This window comes from Octodon degus, unplaced genomic scaffold (genome assembly GCF_000260255.1).
Source record: "Octodon degus isolate 3935 unplaced genomic scaffold, OctDeg1.0 scaffold00052, whole genome shotgun sequence".
Classification (NCBI taxonomy): domain Eukaryota; kingdom Metazoa; phylum Chordata; class Mammalia; order Rodentia; family Octodontidae; genus Octodon; species Octodon degus.
In genome coordinates this window covers 5,123,513-5,131,345 of record NW_004524628.1, presented here as the reverse complement: position 1 = coordinate 5,131,345, position 7,833 = coordinate 5,123,513, and the positions used below count along the sequence as shown (strand labels likewise).

At 51.8% G+C, this 7,833-nt stretch overlaps 1 protein-coding gene across 26 annotated transcripts in view; it reads right to left on the bottom strand.

Moving 5' to 3' along the window:
* Positions 1–7,378, bottom strand: part of Inpp4a (inositol polyphosphate-4-phosphatase type I A) — a 74,425-nt gene extending 67,047 nt beyond the window's left edge. For 12 of the 26 annotated variants that reach the window (XM_023717420.1, XM_023717418.1, XM_023717430.1 and 9 more), the window contains exon 1: positions 7,288–7,374. The gene's annotated coding sequence lies outside the window, so the exon portion shown is untranslated. Of the gene's footprint in view, positions 1–4,172; positions 4,300–7,287 lie in introns of those variants that run through there. The other 14 variants (XM_004633177.2, XM_004633178.2, XM_004633175.2 and 11 more) reach the window with 5 other exon arrangements.
* Positions 7,379–7,833: the final 455 nt, after the last annotated feature.

The window sequence follows — 7,833 nt, the reverse complement described above, 5'->3', positions numbered from 1 at the left end:
CCTCCCCCTCCTAGCAGGCTTTATTCACCCACTGGAGGAAGTCCTGATTTGGCAAATGAAAAACGTGTCGCAATGTTTTGAGGAACAGTTGCCACACCATCCCTGGTGACACACGCTCCTCTTCCAGGACAAAGCATGCGTCACCCGTCTCCTTACAAAAACTCCCACATCTTCCTTCAGGTTTATCCAAGGAAGCCTCACAGGGAAAGTGAACCAGCTCATACTCGGGCAGTGGCAGCTACGTAAAAACAGCGGACCAACGTGGACAAAGGAGAGGCCTTGAGCAGAGTCGGCCCAGTCACGCAAAGAACCTAAAAACCTGACCAGTCCTTTTCCCGAAACCTAAAAGCAGTTTCTTCTTGCCAAAGGAGCTGAATATTCCTGTGGCCTCTCAGAAGTCTGGACAGGCCCAAGCTACTACGTCTGGGTCTTTAATGACCCTCCAAGGCTCGTAAGTGAGCGACTGTGTCATTAGCCTGTGGTGCTGCTGGGAGATGGTGGATGCTGGTGGAGGTTTCCTGGAGGCCTGGCAGGAGGAGGAGGAGGAGCTATCTTGTGCTGTTCCTGAAGGAGCTACGGGCAGCCACCCCCCTCCTTTCTTTGCTTCCTGGCTGCCACAAAGTGAGCAGGTTTCCTCTGCTCTGTGCTTCACCGTAAGCCCAAAAGCCATGGTCCAAGTGATCACAGATTGACGCTATGAACCAAAACAAAGTCATGTCTATCTCCGGCATCTGGCACAGCAATGGAAAAGTAGCTACAATATAGTCTTGATGCTGCACACGCTGTTTCTCAATAAGCCATACTCTGGCTTATTCTACTGGGTCACTGAAACCACAGAGGTAGGCTTTGATTTTGCTTCCTCAACAGCGAATTACTAGCACAGTACTTCAACGTCTGGGCAACCTTCAAAACTGCACACTAATGGAGCCAGGAGAACACAAAGGGAAGATGCAGCTAACAAACCCATTAGCATGGTCTCCAGCTTGCTACAAGCGCCAGCATCCGTGTACTGCAGGACCAGTGCAGAATTTCAGCTCCAGGCAAAGCCAGGCAGCCTCACCCCTGCCCCGGCCCCTGCTGATCCCCTCCCCTTCCTCCGCACCTTCAGTAACAGGCTGGTGGGCTGGAGAGGCATCTGCAGATTCACTCTGCGTGTTATTTCCTTTTAGACTGCCACGGACACAGTACAGGTAATACAAATTCAAAAACTCTCTGGTTGAGATGACTGGAGTTGGTGGGCTCTGTTTATTTTTATAATCACAAGAAAAGCTTATTTTCTAATTCACAAGTGTTAAAGTTTACTTCCTTAGAAAACAAGACATTATCTAACTAGCAATAACATTCTACAAAGGGTTCTAAATGCAAAGCAACACACAGAGATCAATGAAATGCTGGGAAGAAAAGTTATTTTTGGAGCAGGGCAGGAAGCCAAGAGGGACGGCCTGCCCAAGGCCTTCAAGCGGCCTCACCACAAACTAAACCTGAGGGGAGGCGGCTTGGCGCTCCTGCACCTTGTAGGAAGTGAGCCTCACACGGTGCACAATATACATGTAGATTTCTGGAAAGTGCTATGTTAATGGCTGGCTTTAGCTCTAAACATGGAATATGGTTTCAACTATTTGCTGTTGGGTGGAACAGAGCTCACACCAGTGCTCCACACCCTCACAACAAAAGAGGACAGTGAAAGAAAAGGAAGGAGGAAGAGGAAAATGGGAAGAAAGGGGTGAGGAGGCAGAAGGAGAGGAAGGCAGAGGGAGGGGCCGGGGGCGGGGGGGGGGGAGAGGGAGGCTGGGGAGCGGGGAGGAGAGGGAGGCGGCAGTCCAGATCTTCTTTCCACAGGGCATCTCTGGAGAGAGGAGAACACTCTATAGTGCTCATTTGGCTGATGCCATCTGGGGATGAAGGACCCCTCTGGGGGCCTCTCCCATGCTAACCTGGCCACAGCTTTTACAGAGAACCTGGCAGTAACAGGAATGATAAAAACCCATAAAGAAAAAAAGCAATTTTGGGAACAGAGCAACAAGCAGGGCCTCTGAAGCCCGCCACTGTGGGGACTGCTCCAAAGTCGCCCAGCAGCCCTGAGGCGGCGGAGTGGCTTCAGCTGGCAGGGAGGGCACCCTCAGGCTCCAAGAACACATCTTCCTCCTGGGCATGTGGTCCTCCTCTTCAACGACTAGAGCAGACCAGGCCCACAGAGGAAGGACCGGGCCAGAGGACAGAGCTGCTCTGGGGGCCCTGCAGGATGTGCCATCTCTGGCTGCAGCTGGCAGGCCCAGCTTAATAGCTGGAAACACACTTCAACGGGGAGTCCATGGGAGCCCAAAATCTGGATCTGTTCACTTATTCAACTGGTGCCAAGCCAGGCACTTATGGGGTGGGGGATACACAGTTGAGTCAGAGGTGATCCCTGCCTCCAGGACCCAGTGGTGAAGTAAAACATTCTCATAAGACAAAAACCAAGAGCAAATGAAATACCGCCCAGGGCTGCTAAGGAGGTGAGGAAGGAGCCTGAAACCTGGCGGGCGAGGATCTAAGGGGACGCAGACAAATCGAACTTCAGCAGGCACAGAAGCACTCGGGGGAAAGCATGAACTAAGAGGCTAGAAACACCCAGCGCTGGGGCTAGCGAGACAGCTCAGCAGACTAAGTGACTGCTTAGGCAAGCGCAGGGACCGCGGTTGGATCCCTGGCATTACATGCTGCACCAGCCCCACCCACAGGGCCAGCTGAGCCAGCCACAGTCCAGGCACAGTGGTGCACACCTATAATCACAGCACTGGGAAGCTGAAAGCAGGAGGATCACCACGAGTTTGAGCTATGTAGTGATATCCTGCAACAACCAAATACATTAAAAAAGAATAAGAAAAAGAATAAAAACCCCAGTGCTTTAAGTGATGAGAAGGGGACTGGACAGGCTGGGTTCTGGGGAGCTTTTAACTTCAGACCCTAGAGCTGGGCACCAGCTTGCAGGCGACAAGGAGCGCTCTAGGTCTAGTGATACTCAAACAGACCACTGTGTAAATACACATGAAAGGTGCTGGTGCCCTTGTAGAACACTCCTACAGGGCTTTCAGGACAAACGTCCGGCTCACTCGGTACAAATTGGGAGGATTCTGCCCACAAGGATTGTGGTGGGCATCACCTGTCACTACAGGGGTAAAGAGTGGCAGCCCCAGCTCAGGCCTGAAAGGCCAGGCCCGGAAGGCACCCACCAAGGACTGGACAGGCCGATTCACAATCAACACACACAGGGCAGCTCTTCATCCCACAAGAGCTCCAGGGCGGAAAAACTCAGTTTGGCACCAGTACAACTAATCCTAGACTCAGGGGACCTACCAGCTCTGAAAGACACACTGACTCTGCAAATGCAAAACCCAGTAACATAACAAAACACACGCAAAACCCAGTGACAACTAAACTACAACCACCTGGTAATTCAACAGCCAAGCAATTTCAGGTCTATCAGCCCAAGCCTTACCATGGGCCATCCTTCGCCCTTGAGCTAGGATTCCTAGACGACCTCATCCCAAGCACCACAGCACTGACATTTCTTAAGAAAGTGGCCAGGGGGCCGGGGAGATGGCTCAGTAGAATAAGTGCTTGCCTGGCAAGCGCAAGGACCTGAGTTCCATCCCCGGTTCCACCAAAAAAAAAAAAAAAAAAAAAAAAAGAAAGTCGCCAGATCTTCCACCTTGGTCCTGTTCCACAAAGATGCCTGGGATGATCAAACTTTTGTTTCCAAAGAGAATATGAACAAGTTTGGATACTATGTAATCTGACGCCAAAAGGTACTTTCACCATTATTATTATTACTATTACTATTACTATTTTGTTGTTGTTGTTTTGGAGAAAAGAGAAATAATGCAGCTGAGTTTGAAATGGAAAAAAGCAACAGAGAACAAAGGCCCCCCACAAAGCGTCTCCGTCACATATCAAAAGTAAAATTACCACCATCAACAGCAGTGACATGAAGGCTAATTAAAACATCTACTTGTACTTTTACATTTTTTTAATAAAAATTCTTGTCAGTCAGGGAAAATGTGCCTTCAAGTTTTATTTTTTAGAACTGATTCCATCTCCCACAGCAAGGAATTGTAAAAAAGCTTCAAACTGGAAGCCAGCATGTAGAGGCCATCTCCCAAGCCCCTCCAGCTTCCTTCCTCCTTACCAACCTCCAGGTCTTCCTAGAGGCCAGGACACCGAAGAGGGCAGGGTGGCAGGCCTCCATCAGATGGAACTCAGCCGGCCCAGGAGAAGGCAGCTGCTGCCTAACACCCTCCACTAACAGCCCGCAAGTGGGGCCTAGTGACAGCTAGACCTTTGGGGCAGCTGCACACCTGCAGGACAGCTGTGAGCATATTCACAATCCGGGCCACTGCGTGGGAGGGCCTGCATTGATGGGTGACAGTAACTGAGGTCACAGACGAGTCAGAGACACACGCACAGGTGCAAAGCCTGCGACAGCAGCGAAGCTGCAGCCTGACAGCACTGCTCAGCTCGGTAGCTCAGTCCCTGCTTCATCGGCCCAAGAGAGGGGCAGAGGAATGTGAGAGGCACAGATGGCACCAAGTCAGAGCTGCTGGGCTCCTGGCCTGCTCCAGGGATTAACTCAACCACCTCGTCTCAGGCAAATCACAAACTGCACTCAGTGCCCCCCAGCAGATGTGGCTCCCTTCTCCGCACACCTCCCCTCCCTCCCTGATATACTCGGCCACGCTGGCGCAGGGCCTGATACAACACCAACTGTGCTTACCCTGTGTTGTCACGGGCTTCTCACCACAAAGCCTGCCCAGCACAGGGAAATTCTTGCCCCTCGTCTCAGGGAGGACACCGCTCTCAGAGAACAGGACATCTTGTCCCCAGCCATGCGCACACAACAAGTAATAGAAGGACCCTGGCTGCCACGCTGCCCTCGCCCAGAGCGGGCATGAATGCTGCAGTCCCCGAATGCAGCCCCTCAGGAGGCATCACTCCTCTGCAGCCCTGGGAAGGCCAGCAAGCTTAGCAGACCCCTGCTTTCCTACACGAGGGATCTTCTCCTGTGTCCTTGCAGTTCATGAGAGCGCGAGCAAAGACACTGTGTGATGGCTATGGAACTCTATTTTTCGCTCAGTTTTGCTGTGAACCTAACACACAAGTGTTTCTTTTAAAAAATAAATAATAAAATATATAATGTTTTTTAACTAAAAGAAAAAGACTTTCTGACACTAATTCCAAAAGGTTTTTTAAGCTGCTTTACCCTAGTTGGTTCAGAAAGGGGAGAAATGAGGCATATAAAAGCCTCTAAGGGACCAGGGAGATGGCTCAGTAGAATAAGCACTTACCTAGCAAGCGCAAGGGCCAGAGTTCAATCCCTGGTTACACACACACACACACACACACACACACACACACACACACACACACAAAGGCCTCTAAACATGTCAGTAGTTCAGCCTTTTAAGGCATAAATTCTAAAGCTCTGCATTCACCAGATTACACAGCACAATGCTCAGAAATCCTGTGAATTTCAAATAAAGTCAAATAAATATAGTACCCTGTAGCTTTTAAAGGAGCAACACCAGATGAGATCCTCCACCCAAGGAAAGGGCTACGCAGACCAAGTGCTGGGCAGCTGGGAAAGTCCCCCTGACCTCACATGACTGTCTGGGGTGCGAGAGGGGGATCAGGAGAGACTCACACTCCAAGTGAATCCGGCATTTCTGGGGTCTCGCCAGCATGTGACCCTCTGCCCATGCGCTGCCGTGTGCACCGGCCAGATCCCACAGCAGGGCGACAGGGGCCTCTGTGCCCAGGCTGGTCTGCGAAGGGGACGGAAAAACCTCTCCCAAACAGCACTGCATTTGTAACTGTCTTTCACGCCTCCCCCTCTATAATGCTCACTGGCACTCGAACGCTTGAGGGTACTGTGCATGAACACAGACTTCACAGATGACATGCGTCATGGTGCTCAGTCCGCCATAATGCCACGGCATGGGGGCCCAAACCACAGACACTCATCTCCTCGGGATCCTGCTGCTGCTGAGAAAGAGCTCTCTCCCCGCCAGCAGACAGCACCTCTGGCTGTGTCCTCCATGCTCTGCTCCCGTGTTCCTCTCCTCCAAAGGACACCGGGCCCATTGGCTCAGCGCTCCATTCTACCTCTGCCTCTGTACAGATGCTGACTCCAGGCACAGTCACGCTGGGGACAGGGTGTCAGCATTCGTAACAACACGCCTCACGCCAAAGCACGGCCACGGCACAAGTCCATCAGCAGAGCTGGTGCACGCTGCCCACAGAGACTGAGGTCCAGAGCAGCACCGCCTCTGCTCGCAGGGTACAGGCCCACGGAGGACACAGAGAAACAATTCCTCTTCTCCCCCGCTCATGTCTGACTGCAAGGGTTGGAGAGGAAGCATGGCTCTGTCAAGTGCTGCGCGGTCACTATCTGCCTAAGTGCCCCAGGTAATGCCGGAACCCAGTGTCAAGAGAGGGAAAGGAGGAACGCTCCAGCTTGCAAGCAAACAGCAGCAGAACGGGGCTCCTGGCCCAGACTGCAAACTCCTGGCCCCAAGGGTCTCCCTCAAGGCCCAGCAGTTCCCTTTGTCTTTACGGCCCCGGCAGGTGTCCCAAGTACAACACTGAACACATGCCTTTAGAAGCAGAGCTGCAGGCCTGATGGAATTTCATGTAGAACTAAAAGACAGTGAACTTTCAACCCCTTGAGGAGGACAAGGCCGCAGCCTGCTCTGTCCTCCCGCTTCTCTGTGAGGACAAGGACGCAGCCTGCTCTGTCCTCCCACTTCTCCGTGCTCCAGGTAACGCTTTCCTCTGCACTATGTGGACACTTCGTAGCACAACTCCCACCCCTTCACGCACCCTCCTGTACGCCTCTCAGCAGTTCCACTCCCGCTGGCGTTTTCTTCTATCACTGCCTAAATGCACTGCAAACTGTTCCACCATCAGATTTACTACTTTATGTAATTTTGTCTGTAAAGAAGCAAAGAGAAGCGAGCAAGGCTGAAGTTGCAGTCCGTGACGCAGTAGCAGCCTGCGGTGGCACCAAGCCCGCTTCCCTTCCCTTTCCCTGAGGCTGTGCGTTACCGTCCAGCAGCACTCTGCTCTGCCACGGCTCTGCTCCCATCTGCCTCCTTTCTACTAGGACAGGCAAGTATATCGCCCTCTACGTGTACTGGGCCTGTATACAATATAATCCTGCATATATTATTTTATAAAACTGCTTTTTCAATTCAGTTTAACAACAAAAGAATGATAAACTTATAACATCTTCCGTAATTCCATGATTACCTTCAGTAGCACTGTTTTCTCACCTGCAACACTTTCTCTGGTCATTTACTTCCTTTTAAAAAAGGCTCTCCATTCACTCCTTTTTTCCCCACTTGCTTCTGCATTGAAGCCTGGGCATGCTTTCATTTCTCCTTCCTTCTCCTCCCTCTCTCCCAAAGGCTCTTCCTACACGGTCAGTACCTCTGGGCAGAGCTTCAGAGTGCTCTCTTTTTGCAGCCTACATCTCCTACTTGACAGGAATCTCGAGGCTGCTGCACTGGAGGTGGGGGCAGGGAGAGTGGCCTGCTTCTCTGAGTGGCTCTTTCACTTCAGTAGGGTGCCTGGTGGGAGCGCTTAGGTCTTCCCAGCTTGACTTCAAGCAAGCCGGATGCCAGATGGCAAGAAGGCCCCGAACTCTCAGCCTAGGCTAAAGCACTGACCATAAGGTTAGGGCTGGACACAACCTCACCTCTGCGCCCTGGAGCCCGAGGATGGGGGTGAGAGATCCCACCACCCTGCCCTCCCAACCTGTTTCCTCAAGGGGATTGCTTTTATCATTCTACACTG